The sequence below is a fragment of the Chelon labrosus genome, assembly GCF_963514085.1.
Source record: "Chelon labrosus genome assembly, chromosome: 23".
NCBI lineage: Eukaryota > Metazoa > Chordata > Actinopteri > Mugiliformes > Mugilidae > Chelon > Chelon labrosus.
In genome coordinates, this window is record NC_140356.1 from 8,853,828 (window position 1) to 8,867,218 (window position 13,391).

Genomic DNA, 13,391 nt, shown 5'->3' on the forward strand with positions numbered 1-13,391 from the left:
ATTGCTAAGATTTACTTTATAATCTTTTTTGTCATTCCTCTGAAATGCTGATTGCCTTCACTATTTACTAATACCACGTTTTTACTTTTTTCTACTTTTTTTTTAACTTCTTGTTTTTGATTTAGTTCGTTCATCAATTCCATCCCATTTGACTTGCATGGTAAAATTCGCAAAGGCAATGCATTCTGTTTATTTAAGCCAAACCGAGACTCACAACCAGACGCTGCAGTGAGACATTAACTTTAATTTACCTGTTATAGTCCAATGAAATTGAATCTGCGATCAGAGCACCTCGCCTTTTGTTTCACCAAACTACACTGCCATCTGCAATCAGCTAAAAATAAAAACGCTAGGGAGCAAAAACATCATATGTACGCCTTGTATGGTCCGGGCTTTTTGGGATTTTATGGATGCGTATAAAAATAAACAAGCGTGCTGTCATCACGGACGTTGTTATATTCTAAAGCCAGGCAATTAAAAATGTGCTGATAGTAGCAGGGCTGCAGCCGAGAACTGAGACGGTGCCAGGCCTCCATATGTGCGAGGGGAGAGTGAACTCATAGCTGAGGTCACAGGAGAGAACAGCACACGTGGGTATGTTGGGTGGATGGCATTGTGTAGTTTGAGCACACTGGTGTTTGTATGCACGGGGCGAGCATGTGTGTTCGAGCGTATTTACTTTATGTGTCAGTATGTAAATGCTTTAAACTGTTTGCTTACTCTTGCGGCCGATACGTGTGTTTGTGTGTGTGCCTGTTAGCAGCACACCTGCAAATAAGACTCCCATTATGTATAGATTATAAGGTGAGTTCAATGTTCGCATCGTGACAGCTTAATAGGGTGTGAGCAGGGGAGCATTGTTTGGTTTCTACCAGAGTTACTCAGCTGGAGATGAATGCCGTCTCACACAAGCGCACACTCATACATGCAGGCTTGTTTGGGATGTGGCGTGCGAATGGGCTTATGCACTCAATCACTCGTCAGCGTTTATGACAGGTTACGCGCACTCACGCAGACCCGGAGCCTTCGCACAAACTTCCAGCAGCCTTTCCCAGGAGAGCGAGTTCACACTTCACACTCTGTGTTCTGCACTCCGGGTGGCCCACACCGCTTGCCCGCCACATTCTGCATGTAGGTAAACAAAACGAGGAAATTCTATAAAATCTCTTTACGTTTCCACGGCTGCGTTTCTACGCTAAAATTGGTTTTCAGAAACGCTGCGTTTGAATTTCTGCCCATCTGATTTGCAGTGGGCTTCTTTTGGAGCGCTGGATCATGTTGCTAAATACACAAACATGCTGTAATTTGTGTTTACGCTGTAATCAAAGCTGAGCTGAGAAAGCGTTTCCACCGCAGAGCTGTTTCTACCATGCTAACCTCAAGGAAGTCTAATGATAAGCGCCGATGTTCATCCACACATGCCTTCCCAAGCAGACATGCAGCTTAAATCCTCCGCTAAGGATTTTTTTCCTTATCTGTGCTTTGTTGGTAAAGCTGTTGCTGGTGTGGGGAGGCTGCAACAAATATTAACACCTTCTAAAAAGAATAATAGCAGAATTATTCTTAAGAAGAGTCCTTAAAGCTACCGTGCAAAATGTTTGTCTCCCCCTACTGGCAGAAATTTCACAAACTTTTTTCCTGGTTTATTTTGAAATCCTTTTTGTACGTGGTTTTTGGTTAGTTCCACTTCCTGTCTGTGTTTAGTTTCCCGCCAGTTTTCTGCGCCACCTGGGATTGATCAGCCAATTATTTACCTGTGTGTATATATATACCCTTGTTGTCCACGTCCCCCACTCAGAGCCAGATGGCACTCCGACTTGTCAAGCTTTTCGGGCCCTTCCTTTTGTTTTCCTGTTTCTGCTTAATTTTCCTTTTTATTTATCACTTTAAGATTTGGACCACTTGTTTACAACACTTTTTGCTTTTGCCTGCTTAATTAGTTTTTGCTTTTTTCCTGCTCCTGATTGTCTGAGCTTCATAACAGCTGCAACTGCTGAAGCTAGAAACAAAAATGAAAAATTGAAATGAAAGGAAGTGAGCGCAGCATTTCCTCAAATGACCACTTGAGGCAGGCTCCCAAAGCAAGTCAGTCCACATAAACGTTCATATTCAAAGGCCCAACTTTATAGAAGAAATAAACATGTTTACTGCCTGGGGGAGAAAATGGGTTTAGTCTCTATATTTAACATTTAGTAAAACTGTAAATTTTTATGTAACTAGTCCGTTTAAATTATTTCATGGCTGAAAGTTATGCGTAATTATGGGCGCGGCCGCTTTCACTGACAGATAGGTGCCGTCAAAGGTCGCTGGCTGTCATGTGCATCAGCTCCACTTAAGCCCCAACCTGTTTTGCCATTTTTTGGATTAGCACAGAGTTTGGTGGAGTAAGGCACTCCCAAGATGGTGGCAACTGGCGCCACCATAAAGGACTTTAAACACCGCTCGTCACGAACACATCACCGCGGTTAGCTGGAGGCAAAACAACCGGCAACTTTTGGGCGAATACAAATGCCCACATCACATCATGGAGGGCTCCTCCATCTTTAAAAAAGATTTTCCTGACATTCCTTAATATTTAAATGTTCCACATTAGCCTACAGGTTTAATTAAAGGTAGGTTTTGGCTGGAGAATTAGTGGAGCCCATCAGTGGCATACTGGAAGGTACAAAAACAGCCAAATCCACCTACCAGATCATTAAAGCTTAACAATGCCTACACAGATACACCTTATATCCTGTTATTATATACTGGGATAATCCCTACATAAACGATACTATGAAAATACTGCTTTTCTTGGTGACACAACTTCTCCTTGGGTGAGCAGTTGATAGGCTGCTCTCCTAACTTCCACTGAAGGGACAGATGAAAGTGGAATCTTCTCATCTAAATTTCTGCTAGCCATCTGCTTAGGATATTTCCCAGATGCAAATGTGGAATATAGCATGGTTCATTAACCAAGTTATTGACCACATGGTGACCTAACTATGACACAGCTGCTTTGGAAACTGTCATCACCGGAAAATCTCCCTATTGTTCTTTCCTTCAAGAAATACTTCAGGGGTCTAGAGAAACTAATGTGATTAGACGTGACAGTTGCCGACCTTTAAACACGCCTGCTGATAAGTCAGATTTCTGCTAATTGTTCTGTTTTTTACGAAGCCGAAAATAAACACATTCCCACACAGGCGAGTCATAAGTCTACGGTCTGTAGCCTGCAGCATCGAGACTGGGAGTGAACTCTTCCAGCGTCGGTGGGTGAAAAACAAACCAAACATAGACCCTAGTGTGTCTGAGTCCTGGAGTCTGAGCAAGCACAAGTCTTGTTTGATAAATGATGTCACCGAAACTTGGCCTTGGGAGAGTTGGGAGCAAACACCGATGTGCAGGGTTCGCACACACACACACACACACACACACCTTGCAAACCACTGGCTCTCAGGTCGAAACAGTGGTTTGTTTGCATTAAATAAGGAAGAAGTGGGTAGTGGGTAAACAGATAAAAAAGAAAAAAAATATATCAGCCAAACAGTTTAAATAACCTTGCAAAATGATTACATGCATCATTGGACACTGATATTTATGAATTACAGTTTGCATGAATTCCCTGTCATGTGTTAATATCCTATATGTGCAAGTTGGAGTCTTGGTTATTGGATGGAAAAGTTTTCTTGTCTCGTGGCATCAACAGTGTGTTTGTGCATTGTCTTGAGTTAAAGTATGGGCTTGGTGACTATCTGTCACCATATCTGTCATCATGACAAAACTGTAGTCATCGTAGTAAACTGTAACACAAAGCTACTACAAAAAAAGCCACAGAGGATGTTGTGCTGGGTAACATCCTCCTCTGTTACAATAAACATGGGCACTGTGGTTTATTTTGAGTCAGTCCCACAACCATTGTTCTGCTATTGGAAATACTCACTTGGGAGCTAAATGTGTAGCGATGGGCGGCTGGAGACACTTCTCACTGACAATGATTACGGTGCTGAGCTGTTTGAGGAAATTATTTTAGCCATTTTGTAATATATTCAAACATCTTTTAAGTTTTACACTCTCACTGGGAATCAGTGGGCTTGGAGGAAGTCATAACATTTTGAGAATTGTTGCTTTTGGATACAACACTGAGCATAATGTAGCACCAGACTTATTTATTTATTTAACTGATCAATTAAGCCACTGATGAGTCATTCTGTCTGCCTTGCCTTGCTGCTTACCTTTGGCTGACAAGCCAAGTTGCTGTATCAAAAGTTGTATTTCAACCCAATGTTCCTGAAGCCTTCGTCCCAGGAACTTTTTTTCAAGGAAGTAGAAGTTTCCTTCAGACTGGTGGCTGCTCCAACAGTAAGCATGGAGGAGATTCAAGCCGTCCCGCTGTTCTTTGCAAATGTGGTCATTGTGTCAAGACTGACAAAGAGAGAAGCAGTAGTAGCAATGAGCGATACCAGAGATTGACTGCCAGATAAAATGCTGGTGCACCTGGTGCTCCGAGCTCAGCCCTGACCCTAACCACCACACTTAAGCCCCCACCATCTATCACAGCCACACCGCACAGAAATCTTGCGCCCCTAGTACCCCGAGCTCAGCGTCTCGTGTCCCTGGTGGTCCAGGCTCGGAGTCTCAATCTCCTGGTTGCCCAAGTGCCACGGGACTTAGTGGGATGAGCTCAGGGCCTCCTGCCCCTGGTGCCCCTCATGGCCCTAGTGTCCTGAGCTCAGCCACAACCCTAACCCCTAGAGTAATCGGCCAATCAGACATGTTCAGTGCTGCAAGCATCACCTCCAAAGTTCTTGAACTTTTGCAAAAACCTCACTGAGTACCTCCAAAGGGTTCCTGGGTAAAGCTCCTGCAGCAATGTATCTAAAATGAACAAATTAGGTGTTGTTATGGTTGGGTCTTCAAACTGTTCACTTAAAAAAAGCTATTACTTCTCACTCACGTAGAAGAACTGAGAAAAATGTAGCGGAACAGCGAGGCAGAGAAGGGAAATGTTGGATCTGTGCAGAAGCCATTTACCTGAAGTCATCTCAAGCTTTCCAAATGAGGTGGGTAACCGATCCTTCCAGCCAACTGCTGCTCGCCGTCCGTGGCTTGGGACGTGATGAGAGGAGGAAGGGAGGGAACTGAAACTGAAAAGTATAAATTACATATTGAGGTGGTTACACTTAATGCAGCAGTAATTTGGAGAATTTACGTCCGAGCCGCTGCCTTGTCACTCATCGTCTCTGTCTCATTTCAGCTCTTATTACTTACTTTTTGCTGTTGTAACATTTTAGGCCTTTTGCTGAGGCGGCTTTGACTCTCAGGAGGGATTAAAAGGAAAGGGACTATCGGGTTTTTTAATCAAATCTGTCACTGTCACTGACACATACACCTCCAACCCCACCTCCCCCTCTTTCTGTCGTGCCTAGGCCGGCTCTGTTTTATGTGCTCCAGGGAGAGAGGGGTGCGTCTCCGTCTGTTTCTTTACTACGTCTAAACCGCAGGCGGCACACGCGACTTCCACTCGTCCATTAATGCCTCTGGATCAAGAGCAGGTGGTTAATATAATTCCATTTGAAGGCTTTTCCAGAGCTGGCTGCAACCTCTGCTCGGCGCAAAGATTGCGTGAGTAGCCATCTTTAAAGGCCATTATACGAGAGATGCTATGGAAAATGCAGGTCTGGTGGTGACTCAAAGACGCGGGTGTGTCTCGCAAGCCCAGGGTGAATATCACACCTGCAGAAACATCAGGGTCGATCCACAGCCAAGCAACATGAGTCTTATTTGACAAGACAACAATGCTGCTTTAATCTTTTCATTTGCAAGACATAGCTCAGATGAAGTGATCTGGCTCGGTTTGTATGATATTGCGGTGGCACTATGTCATGCATGAAACACTACGTTTGATTTAGTCATTCAGAGGTCTTCTCTTCCTATATTCCATTGAATAATGACAAATGTGTGATGTGCAGGGTCTATAAATAAACAGCAGCAGGCCGACGTTAAGGGTTGACATTAATCACTGCAGTTTGCTTGTTTATTGTGTCGTCATGGTGATGCTAAAGATGATATTGCAGGCTCAGTGCCAGTTCAATCTTTTCGCACAAGCTCTAGTTTTTTTTGGCAATGCCACTGTTGTGATTTACTGTTCATGTTAATGCAGTATGACTTGAATCCTTTCCTGCAAAGGAAAGGTGTCAGGAATTAATTAGATTTTCCCTCCTATTTCAAAACGAGAATGTCACATTTTATTTAGCGCATGCCTTCTTGTGTGTAAAATAATGTGTAACCAGGATTTAGATCCTTCACTTATATAAAAGTAGTACTGCACGATGACAAACGGTTTAATACATGCATTTAAAGTCTTCATTCGGTAAAGTCAGCTAAAGTATTCAAAATAATAGTGATTATCTCATTGTTACTGTATATCATCTGTAGCTCAAATTCAATACTTATTTGATCTTTTAAAGGCGCGGGCTATTTTACACGCTTTTATTTCATCGCAGCTGGATTATTGTAATATCCTTTTTACCTGTTCAAACAATAAGTCGATCGCGCGACTTCAGACGTTACAAACTTCAGCTGCCACGCTTTCAAGCGGAACCAGGAAACAGGATCATATGGCTCTGGTGTTTGCAGGTCTCCACTTGTTCCCAGTATGTTTTAGAATTGATTTTAAGATACTGATTACATTTAAAGCTCTTCATGGAAACAGCCCCTGGTTATATCGCTGACATTTTAGCGGCATACGGGCAGGCGCGTAGCTTGAGATCCTCGGGGCTGAGGCCTACTGGCTGTTTCAGGGGCCCGGCTGAAAACTAAATGTGACAGGGTGTTTGAAATCAGGTCAGCTGACTCTGTGATCTCCTTTAAATCTCTACCTAAAACATACTTTTAGCGGAGAGCCTTTCCTGGTTTTAATTATGCTTTAATTGAGATTTTAATTATGTTTTTAACTTATGCGCCTGTTTTTAAAATTGGGTTGTGGATTGTGCTTAAAAAAATTTGACCATTCAATCCATATGGTATAAAACACAACATTTAACTTTGAAAAGCAAAAAATAAATAAATAAAATTAAGCGATGTGCCACATCTTTGTACAGTACCTGACTAAATGTCACTTTCCACCACTCTCTCTCTATCAAACTGTAAATATATGAAGCTCAGAGGCGGCCAAAAGCAAGATAGTTCATAAGGAAGCAAGTGTAAGTTAAAAAAAAAAAAAAATTAAAGGTTGAAACCACAGGCTCAACGTTGGGGCTTATTGTTCTTACTGTATCTTACTGTAAATGCCTTGTTTGACTGGTTGGTTGGGTGTGTCCTAAAACATCAGTGGGTGGGGTTAAGTTTGTTCCACAGTAAAACTGCACCAGCACGTTTCTTTTTCTTTTTTTTCTTTTTTTTCAAGCTGCACATTGCAGCACATTGTAAAATGATGGCTGAGATTTTGCCACTGATTAACCTGCTTGTAAACCCTATGCATATATTAAGGCCATTTATGTGGTGAAGCAAAATAATCTGAGTTAATGGTCCTTTAAGATCCCAAGAACACAACAACTGGCCTAATGCACCTTCTGGTGTATTTGTAGTCAAGGTGATTTGCAAACAAAAGGAGGAAAGGAAGAAAACAGTGGAACAAATAAGTTAAATAGTAAATTGGCGATCAAGTGTTTACACGGACACTTGGGGAGATCATGATACAGCCAGGCCTTTCTCACCAAACCACCTGAATCACCGGAAATCAGTGGAAACTACTGATTGTAGTTATTGATGTCTGGGTTTCTACAGGAGCAATAATGAGCTGTGTGTGATCTATGCCGAACATGGGAAAGCCATCAGACCTGGGTCACCAATAGGTGAAGAAAACTTCTTTTTTCTTTTGTTCATTCCTGTGTGAGTTCAGTTGGCTTGTGGACAAAAAAGTGAGTGATGTCATGCCAGTTAAAGTACAATGGAGCTGATGCAATAAACCTGCTGAGTCTGCTTTATTAAAAGAGCTGGGGCAACATCTCTTCTAACTAAAATATAGAGCTGTGGAAAACACTCTCAAAAAAATACATCATGTTCTCTTTTGTTTTCACATTCTATTTCATCCCACATTTTTGGATTATTAACATGTTTTGACCTCTAGGATGAGAGAAAGAGAAATGAGGACCACAGCAGATCCAAATGGCGAAGTGATAGTGATGGAAAAGGGAAGGGAGCCAATAAGAAAGGGGCCTGTGCTTTTATTGGAGGCTGACCAAGGCTCGGAGCAGAGAAAACAGGGGCAGGGGAGCTGCTGGGAAGACAGTCGGGATATTTTACACACAGGACGTGCACACTGTGGCTGATTTATAACAGCAATGTGCAGCTTGGCGAGCTTCATTTTTCAATAAAAATCTGTTTTCTGCCTCTGGAGTTGTTCACCGGAGTTCACTGGCTACTTTCTGGTGTGTGTCATATTTTTGACTTTGAATTGTAATGTCTCTTTCCATTCTGCAGGAAATGGAAACAAAGCAGGTGCCTCTGGCGGGAGCAGCCGAACATGCGATAAGCACAAATACTGAAGGCCGCAATTTGGTTAAAGGCGACAAGCCGGTGTTATTCATGCAACAGAAAAAGTAAACATATAATTTGTGTGTGTGTGTGACTCGTGCATCCGGGAGCAAGACGGTGAAACCGGTGCCAGTCCACTCCGAGGACTGGAGGAATTTTAATCACCACATGCAGACAACAGGATGTACGGGGAGAAGTGAAATGACAGGGATCACATGACACACAAACAAAGTGTACTACGTGAACACAAGAAAAACAGAATGCGAAATATGAGGAGAGAAAGAAAAAGGTTTAAATACAATGAGAAAATGGGGATTGGTCATAGTGTTTATACAGTAGTGTAAAATGATATGAACTGAAATCTACTGTTAAGAGGTCTTAAAGGAACAGTAATTACTATTTCTAGATTTAAAACTTCTAATGCTTATTGTCAACACTCTGCAGAACTCTGCAGTCTAGTGAGGTTTCTGCAAACCGCGCCTTTTATGTCTTCTCGTGAGCTTTCTCAGTCAAAGCTATTGTTTACCTGCCCTAGCTGCTTTAGTCTCCTGACTCTGCGCACGCTTTTTCAGGCCTCTCGTGCCGATTGCCCTGATTTGTGGCCCTTGTCCTAGTCAGCGCCTGTCATCTGTTCCACTGACTGACTTTATCTTATCTTGGCATGGGCAGAGTGCCAGAACGCTCAACCAAACTGCATTCAATTTCCTGTAACGTTTATTTTCTTGTCTTATTTATTTCCTCGTCTCAGCTGTTCCTACCTACGGCTAAGCACAGATTAAGAGGTCCGTGTGCGCATCCGCCCCTCTGGTGCATGCATGCTACTGATACTGCCTCCTTATACATACGCACGCGCGGCCCTTTGTCTTTTGCTGAAGTTAATAATGAGAAATGAGCTACGGCTTTGGATGCGAGTTGAGACTTTGATATGATCTGCCAGCAGTTGTTGCAGAACGTCAGCAGATGCCTTAAGATTCTTCTGGAGCTCGCCATAAAAATACTTTGTGGGATATCTCTGCCTCCCTCTGCTCCTCGGAAAACTCACTGATGCATCAGAAGCAAAAGATTTTCCCTAACAGTGAGCAATCGCTAAAACTGAGAGAAGTCCCTGGTTAGGTAAAGTAATACGTCACATGGAGTGATGTGTGCAGCTTATGAGCCAAAGCAATGACTAACAGCTGATGAGTGGAAATGTATAGCATAAATATAGATTCCAGAGCTGTGCGTTGCCTCCTTCCTCCTCCCCCTCACTCCCCTCTACTCTCCTCCCTTCCTGCTTTCCCGCCAAATCAAACTATCTCAGCTTCTTTTCACAGCCGCCCCCCCCCCCTTCCATCCTTGTTTCACTCTCCCTATCTCTCCTCCGACAAATAGACAGGTCTCACGTGAGCTCCTCTTCCACTCCGTCCGCTCAGAGAGGAGGACACCGCCCAGTCTGGCCTCTGTGGCGACCTGATTGGCTGGAGCCGGAGCGCTGCAGCAAGAGCAGCCCCGAGTGGCAGACAGGCATAGCGTGTCTGAGACAAAAACACAGGGCGTCCTGCCAGCTGTTGTCCCCGAGGGGTGAGGACTGCGAGATGGAGAACACGGAGTGAGCGGCTGGCTGGCTGGCTGCAGGACAAGTCGGTGGGGACGGATTCACAGCAGCACACACTCTTCATCTGTTGTGCAAGCACATTGTCACCACATGTTGAACACTTCCAAAGTGCACATAATTATATCCCTTTAAACTGAAGCGTTTTATTCTTCACGGCCGAGGCTCAATGCCGGTCACATTAATTCCGGCAGCCGTTTTGCAAGAGAAGCTGCTGCAGTTTTTAAACGGATATCAAATTTGGGAACGAAACCTTTCCCTTGTGGACTGGCCCAAGTGATGAAATGACTAGATGCCTCAGCAAGTGACAGACGCTTGAAACACCTCATGGAAAAACGAACTAAATCTCTTTTGTCAGCTTTAAAAGAGCCCGGCCGTCAGCGCAGTCCTCGGAGGAACGTGAGACGGCAGAGCTCTACTTTTGCCGCGCGTTGACAACTCAAATCATCTATTCTCAAATCGCAGCTGCGTCTGATCAGAAAAGCTGCAAAATGATCTAACATGGTAGAATCGGAGAGTCTCAAGAGACGAAGAGGAACAGCGGCGACATATTGAAACCTAATCAACTGGGATATTATGAACTTTACACATTAGTTTCCTTTTTCACAAAATCCTCTGTGTTATTTCGTCCGCTGCCTTTATGTTCTCTTGGCTATAAGCTCCAACTGTGTGAGAGGCTAACTTGGCAGCGTGACAGATCTGAACAGCTCCTCCACTGCTGACTGATTAAGTCTGTAATTAACTGCTTAAATTGGCCCGCTGAATGGATAATTGTTAGAATGACTGGTGGGTTGTAAGCGCAGTGATTTCTTCATTGAGCAGTGGCATGCTTGGTCATGCAGGTGTATTTGCAGCGACTCATTTAATTTTGTAATAGCAAATTAGTTGTTATAACTAGAATTATCGCATCATGTGGTGTGTGCCTGTGCTAACCAGCCAAGTTGCCGTTTACATTCATGTCTGCCTGCTCTCAGCATACACTACAGTGCAGACTTTGGAAGGATTTTTACAGAAGGCTGATGCTGCAAAGTGCAACAACAATCACCTGAAGCTCAATATCAGCAAAACCAATCAGCTTGTGGTGGACTGCTAGAGAAACAGGAAGCCTCCCCGTTCTGGTAATCATCCAGGGAGAGGAAATGAAGCAGCTGGTCTCCTATTGGCAGCCTGGCGTCAACTGAAGGCATATGAGTAACATGCATAAACTCCCACAGGATTCCTGAAAAGACGTCTTTGAAGCTCAGTGAGGTGGCTCAGGCCGTTGCCATCTTGCCCGACTCCTGGGCTAAGTCAGAAACGGTTAGGGGAGTGGACCATGTGTGGATCTGTGATACCTAAGCAGACAGCTAACGACCTGAGACAGCACTCATCTGTGACTCAAAGCAGCCACTCCCTTAATTATATCTCATAAAGGCCAATGCGTATCGTTAAGCTTTCCTCTAATTTAAATAAGCAAGCTAAATAAAACAGTTACTCATCTAGAAACCAAATCCATCTTATGCACCAGGTTGTATATATGTTTATGTCTGCTATAAAGTCAGGTATTTTAATGTGGGGTTGATGGTGAATGATTCTCTTTTGGTGCCTCCCTCGAGAGGCCGTTCAAGGTGTCTTCATTTTTAAGTCCTGGAGGTTGCCACATGTTTGTGCCCAAAGCTATGTTATCATGTTGACTCATACTGTGTGAAGGTGTGTCTCAATTAGTCCATGAATGGCCAAATATATGTTTTGTGAGGTCACGGTGACCCTGGCCTTTGACCTTTGACCACCAAAATTGAATCAGTTCATCCCCGAGTTCAAGTAGGCATCTCAAGACCTTGAAGTACCTCTCATATCAATTGATGGGCAGCAAAAAAGTAATTCAAAAGATAATCTGTTCCATCAGTAAAACCTTTGACTCAAATCCTAAATCTATACATCCATACATTTTGGATTAGTGTTCAGATTCTGCGTTGAAGCCTTATTTTATGTCTTATTGCAGAAAACACGTAGAACAAACATAAAACATGTAACAAAGCTTACACTTGGTGATTCAGGTTGGAAAGATGAAGAAAGAGAAAGAAAGGGGGCCATGAGCCAGAAAGTCTAGACAGGATAAAACAGGAAGACAGTGGAAAGACACTGACTGAGACATCCATGTGTCTCAGTCAGTGTCTCCCCCGCCACACCCTCTATCTCTACCCTCTCCTCCCCCCACTGGCTGATTTGCATTTGGCTATATGTGTCTCAACTTGGCAACATGGAGCTTGTTTCTGTGTGTGTCATGCAAATACTGACCCATGATTGTATCATAATCTAGACCAGTAATAGTTTTATTTGCTTACACATAAGCCAAGTGGTTAGACAGACCTCCAACATGCTGAGTTCAAGTCCTGTGTTGGAAAATTCCTTGGCCAGGGAAATTGTCTTGGAGTAGATCTTAGAAAACATTTGGGCAACAGAAAGTAGTGGAAATAAAAAAATAGCGAAGACAAGAGCAACGCTTATTTCTTGCTTAAATTAACCCCAGCTATCTTTTCCTTTCTTCAGACTCAGGTGTCAGAAGAAACTTCCTCTATCTCAGCCTGCCGCCACCAAGGTGCTGACTGAGCTTTCCACTGTCTCGCCTCCTAAAGCATTACAGAGTTACCAAACCATGTCTGAGTTAAGTGTGCAAACCATTGAATTAAGGAGGCTTTAGGAATGAGATTATATTTCAGTGTGTGAGTCAGTGTGTGTGTGGAATGTCAGGTCATGTAATACCATTACGTTTCCTTGTATTAAAATAAAATAAAAATTCTGCAGGTGAAGCACATAAATTCATTAGTGTCTTGTCATTGGAATTTGGACTTGTTTGTTTTCATTTCAGCTAAAATTAGATGCTGTGAGGTTGTTGATGACTATGTGATGTTTCGAGCTGATTCATTTTGAAAGGAGAATTGTATACAAGGTTTTTAAATATGCACTTGGTGATAGGTGATATCTTGCTAGAGGCTAAAGCTGCACACAGGAGGAGGCATGAAGCCAACATTTTAACCTGCTGATGATCCATGGAAACAAAGAAACAACATTGTGCTTGTGTTGCAGCACTGAGTTAGTTATTCAGCCCTAGTATTGAGTATAGTAGTAGTATTGAGAGAGTGATGAAGAGAATATCAGTTCTACAATTGTTTTGCCCATTATCTTGCCCTTGAACTTTAAATTTTGAGGTTAGATAAACCAACATGTTCAAAGAATCAAGATAAAGAAGAACAAAGTGGCTAACGTTAGCCTAAACTCCATGGCTTTTAGGACCATATTATGG